Source organism: Trachypithecus francoisi, unplaced genomic scaffold (assembly GCF_009764315.1).
Source record: "Trachypithecus francoisi isolate TF-2019V2 unplaced genomic scaffold, Tfra_2.0 Lachesis_group16, whole genome shotgun sequence".
In the NCBI taxonomy this organism is placed as follows: Eukaryota; Metazoa; Chordata; class Mammalia; order Primates; family Cercopithecidae; genus Trachypithecus; species Trachypithecus francoisi.
Window position 1 is genome coordinate 42068975 of NW_022681461.1, and position 23265 is coordinate 42092239.

Consider the following 23265-nt stretch of genomic DNA (forward strand, 5'->3'; position numbering starts at 1 on the left):
TCCCATTCACTTTTGAATTCATTGCATGGAATGTGTTTTCTCATTTTTTAACTTTCGGTCTATGTGTGTTTTTATAGGTGAAGTAAAGTTCTTGTAGGTATTATATAGTTGTGACATAGTTTATTATCCATTTATCTACTCTGTGTTTTTTAAGTGGGGGAGATTAATCTCTTTACAGTCAAAGTTATTACTGATAGGCAATGACTTACTCCTGTCATTTTGTTAATTGTTTTCTGGTTGTTTTGCATATCCACTGTCCGTTTATTTCTCTCTTATTGTTTATCAATGCAATTTGTTGGTTTTCTCTAGTGATATAGAATAATTCTTTTCTCTTATTTGTGTATCTGCTCTTCCAGTGAGATTTCTGCATTTGCATGTTTTTATGATGGTGATTACTATCTTTTCACTTCCAGATGTAGGTTTTTTTTGAGCATTTCTTTTTAGGTTGATCTAGTGGCCAGGAATTCTCTCAGTGTTTGCTTGTATTGGAAGGAATTTATTTCTTCCTCATTCTGAAGAATAGCTTTACTGAATATAGTATTCATGGCTGGTAATTTTTTTCTTTCAGCACTTTGAATACACCTTCCCTTTCTCTCTTGGCCTCTAGGGTTTCTGCTGTGAAGTCTGTTGTTAGTCTAATAAAGATTCCTTTATATCAGGAATAGACTTGATGTTGTTCTCTTGATGTTTTTAGAATTCTTTCTTCATCATTTAACTTTTGACAATTTGATTATAATATGCCTTACAGAGCACGTTCTTGAGTTGAATGTATTTGCAGACCTTTCAGCTTCTTAGATCTGGATTTTCATATCTCTTCCCAGATGTGGAAATTCTTCAGCTATTATTTCATTAAATAGGTTAATTCTGCATGCTTTGCCTATCTTTTCACCTACTGAGGCTTTCACAATATGAATATTGTTTCACTTAAAGGTGGCCTGTAAGTCTTGTAAGCTTTATTCGCTTCTTTTTATTATGTCTTTTTTTTTCTTTGACTGTGTAATTTCAAATAACCTACCTTTGTTCTGCTCAATTAAGTCTGCTGTTGAAGCTCTCTATTGTTATTTCATTCATTGAAGTTTTAGATGAAGTTTTGGTTCTTTTTTATGCTATTTCTTTGTTCATTTTCTCACTTATATTGTGAATTGTTTTCCTGATTTTGTTGAATTGTCTACCTGCATTTTCTTTGTCTTATTGAGTTTCCTTAGGATCATTATTTTGAATTTTTTTTCTGACAATTTGTTATTTTCCTTTCCATTGGGGCCTTTTTCAGAGAGTTACTGTGCTACTTTGGTGCTGTCATAGTTCCACGATTTTTCATGTTTCTTGAGTTCCTGCTTTGGTATCTGTGCTTCTGGTAGAACAATTGCCTCCTCCGAGCTCTGTAGTGTGGATTTCACAGGGAAGGATCTTCGCCTGCAGTTGAGTCTTGTTGTGTCTTTCAGGAAGGGTGTGGTAGATGTAGTACTATAGTCATTATACAGCTTCTTCACCTGCATTCAACATGAGCAATAACTGCAGGTACTTCAGTAGCCTAGGCTGTTGAAGTTCATGGAAGTGGTGGTGACAGCATACGTTGTTAAAATCCTTGGTGCCAAGGGCTTTTGGGGTCTTCCCATTATTTTTCTCATAATGGGGAGACTTAGCTAAAGGATGTTTTTGGGAGTCAGGTTTGTTTATTGGTGTGCTTCTTTTTTGGTGTCAGGTGTGTTTATTGGGAGGCAGAATGCTGCTTTAACATAGGCACCAGGCCTATGTGTTTTTGGAGCAGTTCTGCCAAGGCATCATTTCAACAGGACTCAGTATGCAGCTTCAGCTCAGACTTTTAGGGGCAGGGTTCATCAGTGACTGGGAAGGGCATATGGAACAACTATGACAAGGCACCATTACCACAGGAGGAAATATATAGGTTTAGCTGAGGCCACAAGAGGCAGCATGCAGCAGTAGCAACTGTGAAAAGTAGATGGAGCAGCTCCACTAAGGCACACTTTCCCCAGGAGGTATTGGGCAGCTTCAGTTCTGACACAAGGGTGCAGAGCACTGTAATTGGTAGAGACAGATGAGACGGTTCTGCCAAAGCCTAATTTCTCTAGGAGGAGGAATGCAGTTTCAGCTCAACAGCACTTGGAAGGAGTAGATGGAGGAGTTCTGCCAAGACACTTTTTTCCCAGGAGGCAGCATTCAGCTTCAGCTTAGGCCCTTAGAGACCGGGCACAGTCACATCTAAGAGAGGTAGATGAAACAGTTATGCCAAGCACACTTTCCCCAGAAGAGTGTACATCTTCAGCCCCAACCTCAGGGGTCTGGGTACAGCTGTGCCTGGGGATTAGGAGGGGTAAATAGGTGTAGCAGCTCCACTGCCACTTGGCCCCATGTAAAAGCAGGTTGCAGCTTAGTTTGGGGATATCGTACCACTGAATGGGGTGGTTTGGCAGCAGCCTTGCCTCAAGGATTAAGGGGTGCTATGGGCACTTGCCCACTTAGCACAACACACTCCAGCAGTAGTTCTATCTCCAACATGGCAGAGCACAATAGCTGCACAGGCCACAGGGGGCGGGACCCAGGACTGGTTGCTTCTCTGTTGGGAGCACAGTTGTGTAGACCTCAGGCAGCTCCCTCAGGGGGCTGAGTACCTGTGAGGACTGCAGGGGACCTCAGTGGCGAGGACTGTAATTGTCCATGATATTGATGTGGGCAGCTGGGTTCCTCTTGCTTATCTTTTCTCTATAAAGATAATGCCTCCTGGTTCCCAGCTGATCCTGGTTGGGAAATGGAGTAGTGGAGGCCAGATGTCTTCTTCTGTTCTCTATATGGCTGTCCTGAATTTCTGTGTACACCAGGGTTTCTATTACTCCTTTGACATACTATCATGTTCTCTAATTATTTTTGTTAAAATGTAGTTGTTTATTAGCTGTTTTTGCTGTTTTTGTTGTGGGGAGAAGCACTAAAGGCTTCCAGTCAACTATTTTGCTGATGTCACTTCTGTTCATAGCATCTTTACTCACTGTTTCTCCAAATTGGAAATAATCCAGATATTCTTGACCCAAGTGTCCTTAAACCAAATTGTGGTTTATTCATACAATGGAATACTATTCAGCAATAAAAAAGAATGAACCAACTTAAATGAGTACAACTTGACAACACAACTTGAACACAAATAAACACAATTTGAATGAATCTCAAGGTGTTATGATGAATGAAAGAAGCCAGTTTTAAAGAATTACCTCTTTATGAGTTCAGTTATATAGCATTCACTAAGCAACAAACTGTAGTGATGAAGGATAGTGACAACCAGAGGTTAGGTATTGAGGAATGGTGTGACTATATCAGATAGTAGGAGGGAATGTTTGGAGTGATGCAACTGCCCTGTATATGATGGTGGCTACCCAAATTTAGATGTGTGTTAAAACATATAGAACTGTATACACTAAGAAAAAGATCAAATTACTATGCAATGATATAAAACATGCACATATATACACATATACATACAAATATATGTAATTGTATTTGATTTTTTGATGATCTATCCTCATTTAATCAACCTCTAAAGCCCAACTTTCATGTCAGAAATTATTTTTGAACAAATTCTACCGGTATGTAATGTGGACTGTATATTTGATGAACCTGTAAAGAGAAGAAAAGTATGCCAAGGGTTATGCAATATATTGGCTTAGTACATAGGGATATTAATTTTGTCAGTAAGCCAAAAGGGAAAATCTGATAGAAACATGCAAGTAAGAAAATATAATGAAATATTGACCTATGTACCTATTTTTTGTACCAATAACATGCTATTTTGGTGACTATGGCATTACAGTATAGTTTAAAATCAGGTAGTGTGATGCCTCCAGATTTGTTCTTTTTGCTTACTCTTGTTTTGGCTATGAGGGCTCTTTTTTATGATTCCATATGAATTTTAGAATTGTTTTTTCTAATTCTGTGAAGAATGATGGTGGTATTTTGATGGGGATCACGTTGAATTTGTAGATTGCTTTTGGCAGTGTGGTCATTTTCATATAGACCAATGGAACAGAATACAGAACCCAGAAATAAACCCAAATACTTACAGCCAACTGATCTTCAACAAAGCAAACAGAAGCATAAAGTGGGGAAAGGACACCCTTTTCAACAAATGGTGCAGAGATAATTGGTTATCCACATGTAGGAGAATGAAACTTTATCCTCATCTTTCAACTTATAAAAAAGTCAACACAAGATGGATTAAAAACTTAAACCTAAGACCTGAAACTTAAACATTCTAGAGGATAACATTGGAAAAATCCTTCCAGACATTGGCTTAGGCAAGGATTTCATGACCAAGAGCACAAAAGGAAATGCAATAGAAACAAAGATAAATAGCTGGAACTCAGTTAAACTAAAGAGCTTTTGCACAGCAAAAGGAACAGTCAGCAAAGTAAACAGACAACCCAAAGGGTGGGAGAAAATCTTCACAATCTATCCCTCTAACAAAGGATTAATATCCAGAATCTACAATGAACTCAAATCAGTAAGAGAACAACAATCCCATCAAAAAGTGAGCTAAGGATGTGAATAGACAATTCTAAAAAGAATATATACAAATGACCAACAGGTAGATGAATAAATGCTCAACATCACTAACGATCAGGGAAATGCAAATCAAAACCACAATGGGATGCCACCTCACTCCTGCAAGAATGGCCATAACAAAAATATCATAAAACAGTAGATGTTCGCGTGAATGTGATGAATAATGAATACTTCTACACTGCTGGTGGGAATGTAAACTATTCCAGCTGCTATGGAAAACAATGTGAAGATTCCTTAAAGAACTAAAAGTAGAACTACTATTTGATCCAGCAATCCCACTACTGAGTATCTATCCAGAGGAAAAGAAGTCATTATTCGAGAAAGACACTTGCATACACATATTTATAGGAGTACAATTCACAATTGAGAAATCATGGAATCAACCCAAATGCCCATCAATCAACGAGAGGATAAAGAAACTGTGATAACTCAAGAATGCAAAACCAAACATCGTATGTTCTCGCTGATACATGAGAGCTAAGCTATGAGGATGAAAAGGCATAAAAATGATAGAATAGACTTTGGGGACTTGGGGGAAAGAGTGGGAAGGGGGTGAGGGATAAAAGAATACAAATGTGGTGCAGCGTATACTGATCAAGTGATGGGTACACCAAAATCTCACACATCACCACTAAAGGACTTACTCATGTAACCGAATACCACCTGTACCCAAATAACTTATGGAAAAACAAAAATAATCACATAAAAGAAAATAGAAAATATAATGAAACATTGAGGCAATAAATAAAGCTTTTTTTTTTCTTTTTTTGGGGGGGGGGGACAGAGTCTCACTTTGTTGCCCAGGCCAGACTGCAGTGGCATGATCTCAGTTCACTGTAGCCTCCGCCTCTTGGGTTCAAGCAACTCTTCTGCCTCAGCTTCCTGAATAGCTTGGATTACAGGTGCGTACCACCATGTCCAGCTAATTGTTGTATTTTTTATTTTTTAGTAGAGACGGGGTTTCACCATATTGGCAGGGCTGGTCTTGAACTCCTGACCTCATGATCTGCCCTCGTTCGCCTCCCAAAGTGCTGGGATTACAGACATGAGCCACCACGCCCGACCATAAGGCATTCTTCATTTTTCCATTGGCTTCTTTCTCTACAGAAGCTAAACAAGATGGACAGGAAGTGAAATATCTCAGGCATTACCATAAAAATCATATGAATCAGAACATTGTTTTATCTAAGCAAAAACCAACTCATAGTACAGTGATCAAAGAAGGTAGAAGGGGTCAGAGAAAAGTATAGTTAAAATTAATTATTAAGGTGTATGTTATAGAGCTATTTTGGTGTTGCTGTTTTTTTGTTTTTTCCTTCACTATCTCCTAGCCCCCATAAGTATTCTCAGTAATCACATGGTTCCTGAAGAACTCTCCAACCATTTATAAAGTACAATGATTTTGAAAGAAGCAGTCTAAAGGCCATGAAATAAATTTCCCAAGGCTATGTTATTTTGTTCTCTATTAATGTGACTTTAAGTGTGGCTCAGAATTTCACCTATGTGCAACATTAATTGGAAAATATCTATTCAAGAGAGGCAATTGTATAAAAATGCTTGTTTAAGAAACCTGATTATTAGACTTCCTGCAGTTAATACAAAATTATACCTGGCTGTTACAAGTGAATTAAATGTTTAGGAAAACACATATTTCTGATTCTACTGACATTTCCACTGCATTTTATATTTATTCAAATCAGAAGGACATTGTAGAATGAGAAAAAAATGACAAGGATGTAGACCCAGCCTTTGACCTTTAGCACAGTTTATCTACAGTTGGATTTGCATTCGAGCAGTAACATTAACTACCTATCAAGGTCATGTTAGGTGAGTGATTTAACAGCTTTGCATCTCAGTTTGCTTATCTCTACCAGAGGACATACATTGTCAAATACCATTTCAGAACTTACTGTGTGCTGGCTGCCTGTTAAGCATTTTCACGGTATTCTGGTGAGGTAGGAATTAGGTTCTGGCCTCCGCCACTCTCCCACAACACTTACCATGTTTATCAGAACACCCTGTTGGCTCTTCCTTCCAAACATCTAGAATCTCACCGTTTCTCACCTCTATTACTGCTGTCATCCTTGTCCAAACTAAAACCATTTCTTACCTGGAGTCTCCGTGTCCTTGCCCCATTGGGTTTATTCTAAACATAACAGCCAAAATGATCCTGTTAAAAGACATCAGATTTTGTCACTCCCCTGTTCCAAATCCTCACATGATTTCTCAGATCACTTTGTGTAAAAGTCAAATATCTTGCACAAACATTGTCAACCTAGATTCGTTTTGAGTAGATTTTGTATATTCTAGGCCCTCTGTATCTGTGGTTTCTCTATCTCTGGATTCAACTAACCATGGATAGAAAATACAGGGAAAAAAAACAACAAAGCCAGTACTGAACCAGTATAGACTTTTTTCTCTTTATTTCCTAAACAATACTGTATAGCAACTATGAATACCAAGGAATGATGTATATAAATTATATATGTGTGTCTCAAAAAGCAACTTGTCAAATTATAGACTTTTTAATTATATAAGAAATTCCTTACCCCAAATTCTTATAAGGAAAATGCGCATATTATTTACATAACAAAAATGTTCAACATTCTATAATTTGCCTTTAAAATCTTTCCAATGATGAATACCTTACTTATTCAAGCAAATTCTGCCTGGTACATTATGTCAGTTGGTTTCAGTATAGTATGTGGTAAGAATAGGGCTCTAGAGTTCTCAGCTCTAGAGGCTGACAATGTCAAGAAAGAGTAAAATATTACATAAGAAATTTCTAACCCAAAATTAGTATAGGAAAAGGAGTATATAATTTACACACACACACACAAAAATGTGCAACATTTTGTAATTTGTCTCTAAATTCTAAAGTGAGCCAAGTTACAGAGGCAAGGAGAGTTTGATGAGTGATTCATGGATATTTATGTACTAATATGTCTGCTATTTAATGACTTTCTCATCTTAGGCAAATCACAGGATCTCCCTAAATGACATTTCTTTCCTTAATATAGGGGTAATAATAGTACTTCTTATCTCACAATGTTGTTAAGAAAATCAGAGATAATTAACAGGAAAGCCTTGGCAATTATAAATAAAATATATGTTTTACTTTTCCTTTTTTAAAGGAAACCTTACTGTTTAAAGAGATATGAACAGTGTATACAATCAACAGCAATTCTGATTATAATACAATAATCAAGAACATACAAAAAGATATAATAATGGATAATAAACTTGCATTGTTTATATATAAATGCAGGTATCTATATTAAGCAAAATGTTGTAATTAGGAGGTGCCTTAGATAAAATTAATTAACATAATAGATTTTTCACTCAAATCTTCAAGGATTTCCAGCTAACAAGATCATCTCAAAGATAAAATGATAAAGCAACTTGCCTTTCAAAAACTGACCTAAACAACTAGGATAGAAAGAAGGTATTCAAGAAAATTGTGATATTTCTCTGAGTATTTTATTAAATGGCAAATAAACAAAGTAAAAATATTTTAGAGCTAATTTAACACATCTTCTGATATTATTATTCACAAAAGCATTTAATATGTATTTTTTCTCTTAAATCCTATGCAGTAATGATTATGATGTAGTTTCTTGTCTTCATTTACTAAGTAAAGATTCCAAATTTCCAACCAAACATAATTTTCCAGTTAAAAATGTTAATCAAATTAAATGCAAAATGCAATCAACTAGTAATTATGAAGCATTCATATATATGGTGAACTAGGTTTCCAGAGGATAAAACAAAAGGAAAAATAATAAATTATTGCCTCAAATCATAATATATGAGTGGGCTTAATATGAAAATAAGCTCAGAAAGTTGCATAAAAGAAGGTTGCTAAACTTAGTCAATAGAAATAGATAGGCCAAGAGTACAGTGAACACATTATCAGCTTCAGTGAATGGTATAAACTTTTCTGCCTTTATCTCAAAGGATAAAGATACTGAGACGGGAGTTGAATAAATGAATTAGGCTAGCTTAGTGACTTTGAGAAAGGCAGTGATGAGAGGTGAATCACAGCAGGTTGCTTGGGACAACATTGTTTAGAATTTGGAGTATAAGGTTTAGATGTTTTAACTTTATGCTGTTGTCAAAATGGAAAGTCACTTAAACATTCTGAGGTTAAAATTTTATTACAGTAATGGTGAAAAAATTGAGACAGAAATGTCACTTAAATGATTTTTTTTTCTTTTTTAAGAATGTGAACAAGATATACCCAACCTATGTCATAACTATAGTGGTATTAGCAGGAAGAAAAGAAAATATGCGCGTAAGAAATCCTGAGGAAATGGACTCATTAGGATTTAGGAGCATAGACATTAAGAGGGAAGACAGAATTCACCATTGATGAATGAAAGCTTTCAACTTCAGGCAGTTTTGAGAGTTATCAAAGAATATAGACTTTGAGTATGTAATGGGGTCTAGGAGAGTGTTTTACAATTTGTTGGGTTTAAAGTAGCAGAACATTTAAGTGGAAATATTCAGAGAGTCATTACAAATACAGAAAATACAGACTAAATCCCCCAGAAAGAAGCTAGACTAAAAAGAATAATTTAAGCATCCTGGGCACAGAAGTGAGAGTTGAGGCTGTGAACCTGACTGATGTCTAAAGGAAGGCCAACAAAGAAAATCTCACCCAGTGAAAACTTGGAGAACATCTAATCATTGTCTATGGAAATTTGGAGAGAAATCAAGTAGAGTTAAATATTTATTATAAATTGAGGGGAAGCAATATTTTTAAAAAGAATGAAATGACCAGTTGTGCTATACATTACAAGGGGTAAAAGAGGGTGGGACAAAGAAGAGAACACTGGATTGACAATCAGAATGACTCTGTTAATAGTTATGTCCAAAGACGACATCCAGAAAAAACCAGAAGAAAACCAGATTATAAGGTGTTAAGGAATTGGTAACTGATAATCAAATGGAGGAAGAAAATAATGCATTATGCTTTCTAGAATGTTTGCAAATCAACCTTTTAATTAATCAGAAACTTATTAAATCACTTATATTTAACCAGAAATTGGAAATGTCACTGAAACCTGGATTACATACAGCTAACCATAACAGAGTTATGCTCTGGCTGCTGGAGTAGGGTTGAGGAGAGAGAATCAGAGTAACAAATGTGGTGAGAGTCCGTGTAAGGAGATCCAGCCTAGTATCTGAAGGTCAGGGTAGGCTTCTCAGAGGTAGTTACTGTTGAGAAATGGAGGCAGATATAAGAAAAGAAGAAGAACTGGGGAAGACAGATAGCTCAGGTAAGAGAGAAAGAATATCAAGTAGCTGGAATATGGCCCACATCAGGATCCTGGAAAGGAAAATATTGTGAGGGAGTTAGTGAGAAATCAGGAAAGTGATGAGAGGTAAGGATTAAAAGGAAATCATGGCCTTGAAAGTGTTGCTAACAAATTATAACTTTCCCTTGAGTACACTGACTAATGGGGTTCTAAGTAGGGGGTTGATGTTTATCCTAATCACAACAGTAGCCTTGCTATTCCCTTAGTTTATGGAAAAAGGCAAAGGCAAAGAAAATGAACCAAATCAAATGGCAATCAAGGGGCAACAATCGATGTTAATTTCTTCTGGTTTTGAGATTTCCCATGCTTCCAAGCATGGAAATTATGAACCTCATAAATACACTAAACTTTAGATTCATGTTACTGCCTACCTTTAATGAATTAGAAAAAAAAAAAAATCTGAGTGGTCTCTATAGTTAAAATTTGAACAACTTTAAAACTTCTGGGATGATTATTCATCATGCAAAGAACTTTATTTGGATGCAAGGCCTTAACCAGTATGACTCTGAGCAAGCCAATGGGAACAAAAAGGAGCTTTGCTCAACAAAAAGATTAACAACTAATAGTAACTTCCAGTCACAAAGATGCTAAAGGTGACTCTTCTATGCATTTGAAGATACAAAATTTCTCCACAGCAGTAGAAAAAATTCTATTGCCAGAATATATCACAAGTAAAAATTGACTATGGTGAAAAATAACCAATCACTTGGAAATCAATTGCCTATACAGCTAGCTAATAAAAACAGAAGAAATAACACATGTTTTCCATTTAATTATGTCATTGGCTTATGCTTCAGAGTTCTAAAAAAGCATCTTTAAATCTTGTATAACAAAAATAAACACATTAGTGTACCAATGCTATATTTTACTGGTACATTCTAGACAATGTACTAATACCCATAATTCTCAAAAATGACTGGCTAGGGATGGAGAAAGGGAGAGGGAAATCAGTGGTTCAAATAAAAACTTGAACAAACAAAACAACTATTTTTAAAATTACTGAGAGCTGGTTATTAGGGACATGGTTTCTTGAACTGAATTATCACATTTAAAATTCGTGACCCAAAACTGTTGCTCTTCTCAGCTGTGCAATTGACACCCACCAGCATGGTGTGTGTTGGAAGTAGAGATGCCTTTTTTAAGATCTGTTAATTTAACTTATGCAAATTAATTGGCTGAAACAGAATTTTACCATTTGGATGTCTCTATTAACTGAAAAGTCAGGTGTTGAAATACTTTTAAATCCTATTATTCTGTTCTTCTGCTGGTGTAATGTGGGCAGATTCTCACTTGTTAATTATATTGTATATAAAAATAAAAAAATTCAATTGAAAGAAATAAAATATTCTATATCAGTACTTCTTTGCATGTAAACCTATTCTGCCCACAGAGAAATACAGCATTTGCTATCACAAAACCAGCCTTGTCCTGGTCATAATCCCAGAGTCACAAGTTATTATGACAGAACTATTTTCTTTTGCAAGATACTGCTTTCTACTATAAGTAAATAAAATATCTTGTTACTCTACCATCAGCACTCACCATTATGCAAATACTGCTTAAAGATATCTACACAGAAACTCTCTAGAAAAATCATAACAGAACTCAATTCTTGTCATTTTAGAGTAACTTTCCAAAATAATGTTCTGATATCATTTAATGTGCAATTCAGAATTCCTGTTTTATAGATTACACATCACTGCAAATTATTTCTTTAGAAATATTCCCTCCCAACCCCTTAACTTACTGTAATAGTGTTAAATTAAAAGACTTAGTTTCAACTCACAAGTTATTCCTAAAATTTATAATGATATTTACTTGTGAGAAAATGTGATATCACAAATAATATTTCACAGACCTGAGTCTTCAAATATGTTAGAGATAGAGAACTCTACACTCGAGTTAAATACCCCATTTATGTATCTCTATCTTTGCTATGGATTTTAAACACCAAAAGAGGTTTCTACAATTTCTATTCTTATTTATATTTATAAAACTAATGCTGAAAATCACTATATATATTTTTGCAAATTAGATGTATCATCTTATACTTTTTTATTTCTAGATTGTAATGTTCTTGAGAATCTTTTGGGCATTGTAAAAGTGAATATGAATTTTGCTTGAAAGTACAGTTTGTTGAAAGCTGAAATGAAGATATTAATTCTTATCTCACATATAAGCAATTGGAAAAATACAAATAATATTTATGAAGTAAATAATTATGATTCAGTAAGTGTCTTAATAAATCACAAGGACAAAAAACCAACACTATAAGGTAAAGAACATTGTGATTTAAATTGATTGAAGGGTCTTTAGAAAATATTTAAGGACTGAACAAAAACAAATTCAATAACATATGAGAAATAGCTATTTAGGAATTAAGTGAGGGAAGAATGGCGCAAAAGGGAAGGCTGGCGATCAGTTTGCAGCTGAGCTGTCACTACTGAGTGTTAGTGACTTGAGTCACAGTCATCAATAAGGCAGACTATTTGGTGCATGTCTGAAATAGAGGCAAGGTACAATCAAGACAAACGACATCCATCATGTTTTCAATACCCAGAGACCCTATGCTGTAAGTTACCTCTGTCTCAAACTGCAAGAATAAAAAAGCTTAACAGCCCTAGGAAAAGATATTGCCACATGCGGAAATGGTTTAGGAAAAAGACTCCACTTGCCGGAGGCATTGGCAAAATGCTTGCAACTCATGCAGATGAGGAACAAGAGGAAGGTAGGGAAGTCTTAAAAATGGAAACTGTAGCAAGATGAAAAGAATTCAGGATAATGCATTGGAAAACCAAGAGGGTTTGTCTTTTGATGAAAAACATGAACTCTACACAAATTTTAAAAAAGGCTTATGGGCCCTTCAAAATGGACCCAGGGACCCTAGTGCCTGGAAACCCTAACTTGCTAACACTGTTGTCCACCAAACACAGTTTTATGAGTAAGTGGATTAACTAGTAGCCAATGAAGAGGAACATGAAGGAGAATTTGTCTGAGATTTCTTTTATTCCTTCTAATGTCATGCTAATATATTAGAAAGCTCCACAGATGGGGGTAGCATCACAACTTAAGGGTAATTAACTGAATTACATTGTCTCATATATATTTATCTTTCTCTTAAATCTATATTCAAATTCCCATGTAAGTTGTTATCTCCCAGCACCCATTTTAGACATTAAGTAATTTTACACAAAAGTTAATTAATTTATTTATGTAACAACTAGTGATTTCTCTGTGCCAGAGATGTTATCAGCACCTCAGACAATGAGTAGTCACTTAAAGAAACAGGAAGCCTTTTTTATTGAAGTTTAATGATCATGACAGATATTTGTCCAATAAATACAGAATAAAGTAATTTGAAATTTCAGTTTATTTGAAGTAACAGATAGGAAGATACAAGGGCGAAAGCAAAGGAATCTGATGAAGTATCAGGGCATATGGCATGTAAATGGGGAAGAGATGTATGATGAGGAATTAAACTGGTGAAGATATGAAGTGGAATGGAATTCTAGACAGGAGGATGGGCAGGCCTAATACCCTGAGATTGGGGAAAACATTCCGGGTAGAACACAATGCAGATAGTACAGGTAGTAACAAGAAGAACATTTGCAGATGAGCCCTCCTTCAGGGGCTTACAGGTCATGAGGTCTAAGTAAGGTCTTTGAGCATTAGCTAAATAACTGACAAATGGTTTTAAGAAGAAAGGTAACATGACTGGACTATAGCTGCACTTGATGAAGATAATTCTGGCTTGACAGGCAAGTGGATAAAGAAAGCTTGAGGTTGCAGTGGGGTCATCAGTAATATTGTCAGTAAGAGTGCTTAGGAGGTTGTTACACTAGAGTGACACTCATGGCTATGCACATCCTTTTCTTCATTTCCCCAAGCTTCGAACGTTGAGTAACCCAGACATGCATCCAGTGCCCTCTTTTCTTCTTTTTGTGTGCTTACTATATGAGCACTCCTCAACTATCATGGTTTAAAAATCATCTAGATCCCGATTTTTCCAAATTCATATGTTTCTGTCTTGAACCTAACACTTGAACTCCTGAAATTAGCTCCATTTTAACTTCCAATATGCATTTACAATTTAACATGTCCAATTCAATTCTTGATTTGGAAACCTCTACATTTGGTCTTCCTACACTTTTTCCACCTGAGTAACTGGGAGCTTTATTTTCCAAGTTGCTAAGCCAATGTTGTTAGTAGACTAATCTCTTTTTCTCACAACCTGCATCGAATTCATCAGCAAATCTCATTGTTAGTAAATGCACAATCCAATCTAATTTTGCCATCTTCACTTCCAATACCCTAGCCAAAGCCATTAAATTAATTTCTTACACTTTGATTATTTTGATATCTTTTTTTTTTTGAGATGGAGTTTCACTCTGTCGCCAGGGTGGAGTACAGTGGCAGATCTCGGCTCACCGCAACTTCTGTCTCCTGGGTTCAAGTGATTCTCCTGACTCAGCCTCCTGAGTAGCTGGGATTATAGGTGCGTGCCACCACACCCACCTAATTTTTGTATTTTTAGTAGAGGCGGGGTTTCACCATGTTGGCCAGTATGATCTCAATCGCTTGACCTCATGATCTGCCCGCCTCGGCCTCCCGAAGTGCTGAGATTACAGGCATGAGCCACTGCGCCTGGCCGATAGCTTCTTAAGTAATCTCATTTTTTTTCATTTGCACCACTAAATTCTTTCTCAACAAAAAGACTCTAAGTCATACAATATGATATATTTTCTCTTCTCAAAACCCTCTAGTACCTTTATAATATATTCCTAATGGAATCCAATATTCGTACTGTGGCAACTTACATTTCCAAAATGTGTCTGCAACAACACTTACCATTTCACATGCTCTTCAGTAATATGATCTTGCCTCTTCTCCATTAAGAGATTGAGTTTATCTCTACATTCCTTTGCTTCTGAGGGGCTTTGTGACGCTTTGAGAAATAGAATATGGCAGAAATGTTGCTATGTCAGTTTTAGACACAGCCTTAACTAAATTGACAACTTCCCCTTCTTACTTCTTGGGATGCTCAATTTTAAAGTTTATTCTTGGGACGCTCTCTCTTAAAAACCCAGGCCCATTTTTATAATAAGCTCAAGACACATAAATAAGCCACACATGGGCTCTTTGTCTGACAGCCCTAAATAAGCATCTAACAGATAACCAACACCAACTCAGACAAGTGACATGGACATAAAGCCCATTGAATCCTCATATGACTGCAGACCCAGCTGAAATCTGACTTACATCCTAAGAAACTACAAGCAAGAACCTCACTCTCAGTTGACTCAGCGTACGGAACCAGAGAAGATAATGATAAATTATTTTAGGTAATTTATTGATAAATCATAACAGATAACAGAATATTTTTCATGACCTACAAAACCTTACTTTATATGGCCCATCGATAACTCCACGATTTCATCTCTTATCATTTTTCTCCTTATTTACCTCATTCCAATCACACATCAGGCTGCGCTCCTTAACATTCTTTAGACATGCCATGCATCTGTGTTTACCTCAGGACCTTTGAATTTGCTCTTCTCTAATTATAAGTGTTCCTTCAGATAGTTATTCTTATGGCTGGCTTCTCTACCCTTTTCACTGATCTGTTCAGGTATCGCCTTATTAAAAAACTTTTCTGGCCTGGTGCAGTGGCTTATGCCTGTAATCCCAGGACTTTGGGAGGCTGAGGTGGGTGGATCACCTGAGGTCAGGAGTTTGAGACCAGCCTTGTCAACATGGCGAAACCCCATCTTTACTAAAAATACAAAAATTAGCCAGGCGTAGTGGTGGGCGCCTATATTCCCAGCTACTTGGGAGGCCAAGGCCCGAGAATCCCTTGAACATGGGAGGCGGAGTTTGCAGTGAGCCGAGATCGTGCTGCTGCACTCCAGCCTGGGTGACAGAGTGAGACTCCGTCTCAAAACAAACAAACAAACAACAACAACAACAAACAAAAAAACCTTTTCCTTAACCAATCTTAAAAGAACAACAAAAAATAGGTCCATTTATCTTCAGCATTTCCTTTGCTTTTGCTTAATTTGTTTTAGCCTTCCTTTTCGCTCCACATTTAATGGCGTATACTTGACAAATAAAAATTGTGTGTTTTTAATGTGTGCAATATGATGTTTTGCTTTTTTGTAGTGAAAATACTTAAGATCTACTCTCTTAGCAAATTTCAAGTATGTATAATACAGTATTATTCACTATAGTCACCATGCTGCATATTAAATGTCCAGAAATTATTCATCTTGCAAAAATAAAACTTTTTACCCTTTGACCAACATCTCCCCATTTTCCCCACTGCCTAGGTTTATCCTTTTTATAGGGCTTATTATTATATGCCATGTTATATTTTCCTTTGCTTGTTTTTATTAATTGTTTATGCATTAAAATGCAAGTACTCTGAGGGCAGAACCATTTTGTTTTACGTTTTTACTGCTGTAGCTCTAGCACCTAAAAAACTAAGCTGGAAGCTCAATACTAATTTTTTCAATGAGCAAATTAATATTAATGGAGGATGGTTGGATGAATGGAAAGATAAGTGGATGATGAATGAATGGGTACATGGATAGATGGATGAGTGAATGAATATGAAGTGATGGTAATAAAATGGTAAATTACATGATTTAATCTTAAAAAGCCATTAAATAAAATGATAGTGATTTGTTTTCTAAGACCACCAGAGCGAGCACAAAAGAACCAGCGACTAGGCAAGTGTAGGAGCAAAACTGCAAGTTTATTTTGGTCACCTAAGGTGTGGGGAAGAGGTCTGTCGGCCTCCGGCAAAGAAGTCCGACAGAGTCCCCCGGTGGGGCTCTCGTAGGGAGTTCCCACAGTCCCGACATCCCGACAGGAGTAGGGCTGTGAGAAGGCCGCGCGTGGCGTCCCTCCGGAGCGGCTTTTCTAGGAGTGGGAGGGCAATAGGCGGGGCACGGGCGTGTCAGGGGGCGTTCCGCAGGTGCGACCAGGTAAATGTTGGTCTCTTCGGATGGACATCACCTGGCGCATGCCTAGTTGGTCTGCACCTTCCCGGGTCGCCGGCTGCATTTTCGCGCGCGCGGGAAAAGTTGATGAAGAAGAACCCAGAAGTGCACCATCTTGCCTCCATTCATCCAAACGGATAGCATTTTGCTGAATTGCAGTGGTTCTTACTCCATGCTTGATATTCTTTTTACATTCAGACAAGTGTTTCTGTAGTTAAATAGATGACCACAGTGAGATTTTACAAACTAATGTAATGACACTTGTGAAGAGCAAGGACTGACATTGCTTATCAGAAGAGGTAAGTTTTAATGGGACAGAGAGAGAGAGAGAAATGTGAGTACTCTGGGCATAGCTTCCCAGGAGGCCTGCCTCAAATTATTCAATGACCAAGGGAAAAAGACTAGGTGACTATGATGCAAAATGAAATCTTTGGTGGGAGATACCAGAAGACTTTCAGACAGATTGGGAGGGGTGCCAAAAACAGCAGAAATATCATATTTTGAATAGTGAAGCCATTATGTCCAGAAAGGTTGAATGAAACAGATTATTTTCGTGTATAGAATCAAACTCAATATCCAGAGCACAAAAGGCTTAATTTACCTTTTTGTGCCTCCAACGTCAGGCAATTAGTTGAAACCAAAATCAATTTGCTGAGAGCTGGGCTTTGACTCAAAGAAACCACAAGTTTTGGCTTGGTAGTTGTAGCTGCATTCACTCTGTTGCTAGGAAAATCAGGAGAAACAAGTTATGCAAAAGGGTTCCAAGGTTCTGTCCCTTGCATTTTCCTTACAAAAACAAATGGTACTCATCTTTCTGTTGTTGTTGTTTCTTGGTTTTGATTTGTTTTGTTTTTGTTCAGTCAGCATTGTGTTCTTAAGCTACAGAACTCTTTCTTCTCTTCAGAAGCCAAAACAAAGTCCTTGAAAGGTGTTATTTTAGTGTGTGTGTGTGTGTGTGTGTGTGTGTGTGTGTTTGTCATAATGGTGCTTTTTGACTTTTGGAATTCTGGGGAGTTTAACAAAAAAACAAATGCAAAATATCAAATGACTTAGACATTATTACCAAGAATAGTATTTATTGTCACATTTCATAAATGTTTCATTGTCTGCCACAAGCTTTTAAGGTTGACATGAGGACTTCAGTTCAAAATTTAGGTAAGGCTTCAAAATTCAAGAAGATGTCTGTAATTACACAATTCATGGTCATATTTCTTTCCTAAAGAATAAAGTTAACTCTTACTTCTTTTTGGTAACACTTATCTGTAGTTAGTACATAGACACTAAATAGTTTATGTTGCTTTGTGTAGTAATTAAGGTCTGTACAACAAAATATAGTGACAATAACAGATTTGGTAACTAGGTTAACCTGAATTAGCAACCCATATCTACCACTTACTAGCTGTATTCCCTTGGGAGTGTTATTTTTAGTTTTCTCATTTGTAAAATGGAGATAACATTGTATATCCTCTGGGAGTATTAAGATTAATGACATGTCAAATGCTTAGCACAGTACATGCCACACAGTTCTCAGTTGTTATTCTTAAAATTCAATTCTGTTTCTGCATACTATTCATGCTTATGATTCCAAGTAAATAATAATTCATATGTGCATTCCACTGCAATTCCTCATTTCTTAAAGCCTTCAAAGAATTGCTTTATATACAAGAACATAGAAATCTGCATTAAAATAAGAATCAGCAAGGCATGAGGTTTTTGCTAAGAGATGAAGGTCATGGGTTTTTCTTTTAGCACAGATTTAAGAGAAACAGCTCTAAGCCAGAAGAACTCCACTGCTTTCCCCTCTGCTTTGACTTTAGAGGCAGGCAGGCTTGTAATACAGAACCCTGTGCACCACAGGGTTGGTTTGGCAGGCGAGCCATTTGCTATTTCTGAAGCATATATGTTGCTTTCTGTTTCTAACATGCCAGAGGCTCTTCTCATTGCCAAAATTTCTCCTTTGTCAAGCTCCGTAGGAAACTGATGTAGTCCATGCTCAAAAGACATCCAATAAAAAGCTATGAAGCTGCCACTGATTCACATCTCCGCTGGAGGGAAAAAAAGGGAGTTGCAGGATGTCAGGTCAGTCTTAAAAAGTTGTGCTTATGTTATTACAAAAGGCTAAGGATTCAGCTTTTAAAATATCCCTCTAGGGATGGTAGCTCTGTGAGGGAATGGAAGATGCCATTGAAAAAAGGCTACTATCTCTGTCTTGCTTTTATAAACCCTTTATAGTTTTCCTGAAAGGTAATATCATGCTGTTGTGAGATCTTCTGGCAGAATGTGGGTTTCCATTTGTGATTTCTCATCAATCATTTTATCCCACTAAATAAGAGCAGATGGGTTCCATTTCCCACCCCCACCAAAGACCACAGACACATCCATTTTAACCACCCCACACGTAAAAGCCTTGAAAGCGACAGTACTCCAACAAATCACTGTCTTTACTGTGCACACATTTCAGTGCTCATGAGCCTGATCTTATCAAAGCAGTATGTAGAAGTTTACGAATTGTTTATGGCCATTTTTTCTTCATATTTGGGAGGAAAATGCATCTACCCTTTTTAAATGCGTTTTGTATTAGTTACTGTATAGGAAAATCTGCTACAATGAAAATACTTCAAAATGCTGAGGTTTAAATGAGATTGGAAAATATTTCTCATTTATTAAGAGTTCATGGCTGAGAAGGCTACAGTGGCAGGGGCCCATACCCTTCCGTCTTCCTCCCCTGCTGTTGCCCAGGGTGTCAGACACACCTGTGCGGTTGAAGCTGGAAGCCCCCATGATTGGGTTCCAATAACATAGGGTAGGAAAAGGTATACCAGAACAAGCATTTACGTCCATAAAACTAGGAAGTTACCTCCATCGTTTTCACTCACACCCCTTCTTGCCCTAACTTATTCACATCTCCTCAGCAAGGTGCAATGGAGTCTGGGAAATAAAATCTTTGGTAGACAGCCACATTCTCAGCCAAATCCTGATCAGGAAATAAGAAAGGAATGTTGAATTACTGAAAATAAAAAGATGAGAATTGGTATTGTTGGATATTTGACCATCTCTACTGTGACTATGGTCTGGGAGACTATGCTAGAAATTTCCCCCTGGCAAATTTAATTGCAGTCCTAGGAATATCTGCTTGTAGAATATCAAGTTGCCTTAGTCTGGAATGTTGAAGGAGGCAAACTTTTGGATTAGTGATCTGACAAACTATAGGGGTTTGATATGCTTCTTACAAAGTTTCCTCTTACACACACACACACACACACACACACACACACACACGCACATGCACACAATGAGGGAGGGGAGAAAAAATGGTTTGTGCTGTTGTAACTAATTAAAGAAAAAAAGAACGTAGGTAAATTTTCAATCAGATTTTAAATAAATGCCATTGTTAGTGGAGACGGATTTAAAAGTATTAAAAGTCTATCTATGAACCACATGTCATATGCAACCGCAGTCATATGAAGGAGAATAGGTAACCAAAAACAAAACAGGAAAGGATTATATACTCTTAACATACTACATTCAACTACAGTCTTAACAAACCAGAACAGTTGCCAAAAAAAAGAAAAAAGAAGAAAAGACTATGACAACCCATCTGACTTTGCCAGACTGAGAACTAGATGCAAAAATGATGAGGGGGGAAAAAAAAGCAGCTTTCCGTCAAGTGCAGAAAAGTTACAATTTTATCCAGGCAGAGTGAAAATTCTGTCCCCAGCCTTTGTCAACAGCTCTTTCTCACTTGTATTGGGAGACTCTGCCAGCCTGCGTCACTGCAGGGTACAGGCATGTGCAGTGCTTCCTCACTCCCTGGAGTGCTTACACATCTTAGGAAAGCACTGAGAAAAGTGCTAAGACGAGGCTTACCATGCTGAGAGTGAGGGTGTTCATGAACTATAGTGTTAAAAGAAGAACTTCAAACTGCACCTGACTCTATAGTTTAATCAAAAAATCCAAAGGGATAGAAGATGAGACCTAATTTCAGGCCCATAAAACATCATCAAAGAACTTTGAACATAATTTGCAAATTGACCGACGAGTAAGGATTTTTTATATCAACCTGACCCTCTTATTGCAATCTGGAAGGAGACTTACTAGCACCCATGTGGATGGTGGTAATTATGTATATGAACTAGTTTTGAACTGGACAGATCTTCTGAACTCAAACATAAAAACAGAAGCAACAACAAGCCTATTAATAGAAGCTATAGAAAAGGGGATGATGCCTTGATGATTTCGAAGATGTACATATCTTTAGAAAAAGTCTCTGTTAATACCACTAGGGAGCTACAAAGAAAGAGCACCTTGAATCAAAAACAGAGATATAATGGGAATTGACAGGAGGGTGGGAAAGGAGGAAGGGAGGAAGAAACAGAAGAGAGAAAACCTAAAATACAAAATAAACATTAAAATCTTTGGAAGCTAAGAAAGTTTGAGATAGATAAAATGACCACTTAGATAATACATTTAATATTTTTACTCATAACGCACAGGAAAATTTTTTTAGAGAGGAAAATAATAGATAAATAATTTTTAAAAGGTAACAGGCATTCAATCTAACAGGAAGATTATAGAAATTCTGTCAAAGACCTATCAGTTTTCAGTGGAAGAAACCATGAATATAGAAATAAAGCAATAATTACAAATAACTAACATATATAAATTATTTACCATTTACTAAGTGTCATAGTCCATTCCTGCTGCTCTAAAAAATATACCTGAGACTGCATAATTTATAAAAAACTAAAATTTATTTTGCATATTTCTAAAGCTTAGGAAGTTTAAGATCAAGGCACTGGCAGGTTTGGTGTTTGGTGGGGCCATTCTATCAATGGTGTCCTTGTGGCAACTTCCCCACATGGTGGAAGAGCTGGAAGGGCAAAAGTGATGAACACTGTGTCCTCACATGGCAGAAGACATAAAATGGGGCTAAACTCACCCCCTCAAACTCTTTTGTAAATCAAATCACTAATCTCATCCATGACAACAGAGCCCTGGTCTCCTAATTACCTCCTGAAGACCCCACTTCTTAATACTGTTACATTGGACATTAAGTTTCAACATGACTTTTGGAGGAAACACAAACATTCAAACCAAAGCCCTAAGTATCTACCATTATCTCATTTAATCTCCAGGAAAATCTGATTAAATATCTTCTTACCTCTATTTAATAACTGATGAGAAGAAGTTTGCACAGAATTTTAAATAACTCATCAGAGTCAGTAGGTGGCAGACCCTGCAAATCTGGTCTGTCCACTTCTAGAGGTACACTTCTAGAACTTTATATCTACTTCACTTGACTTCATTATGGAAATGAAGAAAAATCTGAGTCTAACATTTGAAAGGGTTTTGTGCATTCCAGTGGAAAAGTAAAATTAAAAGCAGTTCTCTGTAGATATATCCTAGGGCTGAAAAATGTTTGAATTTCAACAAGTAGAAAAAAAAATCCTGAAGGCATTTATAAAGAAAAAAAAAAAAAAATAGGTTAGCTACAAAGAAAAAAAAAAAGACCGGTTTCAGAAGTCTATTTCTTGACATGAAACACAAAAAAGACACAGGAATTTTGAGGGGTAAAGTTTAGGATCTAAGAGGTCCCTGCCTGAACAAGTTATCATTCATATGTAAGAAACTCAGAGAAAAATGCTCAGTTACTCAAGGACTCTTGAGATACTCTCTCCTTTGTAAGAAGATTATTGCCTAATCTAACTAGGTAATGTAACTGATAAATGTCAAAAATAAAGTATTTGAGTGGGGAAACTGTTGTGACAGAGTAGGCTTAAAACAATGGATTGAGAACGTGAATTAATGTGAACTATCTCTCCGTGTTTAAAGGACAGTGACACGCAGTTAACCTGCTTTGGCTCTTAGACCTTTTCCTGGTTCTCCCTGATTAGTATTTTCATGGTTTCCTCTCGCTGGTATTGTTTCCCCTTTCCTATGATGGTAGTTCATCAATAAGCTCAAAATAAATGATGATAGATAGATAGATAGATAGATAGATAGATAGATTTAATAAGGCATTGAATTTCCTTATCTGAGTACTAAACTAGGCTCTCAACCATGTGAATTTCCATTTTTACTTTGAATGCTTATAAGAAATTTTTCTTTGTATGCATCATATATCAACTATGGTTTCAAATCATCAGGATCCTTGAATTCATATACGGGCTTTGAGACACTATTTGGTTGATAGGTGTCAAGGGCCAGGACATCAATGGACCAGACCTCTAAAAACTGCCCTCCATGAAAACAATTATTTTTTATTTGGATTTGAAAGTTTTTGAAACTGTAGGTGCTCTCCATTAGTCCTTCCTGATGATGTTAATCATGTCTGAAATGAGATGTATGTTGTTTGGTGAAGGCTGGTAGTTGGA

General features: G+C 36.7%; 1 long non-coding RNA gene across 2 annotated transcripts in view; it reads right to left on the reverse strand.

Moving 5' to 3' along the window:
* LOC117098578 overlaps window positions 1–23265 on the reverse strand; it is a 65408-nt gene that overhangs the window by 17643 nt on the left and 24500 nt on the right. Inside the window, exons 2-4 of one of the 2 annotated variants that reach the window (XR_004443476.1) lie at window positions 17493–17608; window positions 14739–14835; window positions 6680–6739 (exon numbers count right to left, since the gene is read on the reverse strand). This is a non-coding gene — a long non-coding RNA (uncharacterized LOC117098578). Of the gene's footprint in view, window positions 1–6679; window positions 6740–14738; window positions 14836–17492; window positions 17615–23265 lie in introns of both variants that reach the window. The other variant, XR_004443475.1, reaches the window with a different exon arrangement.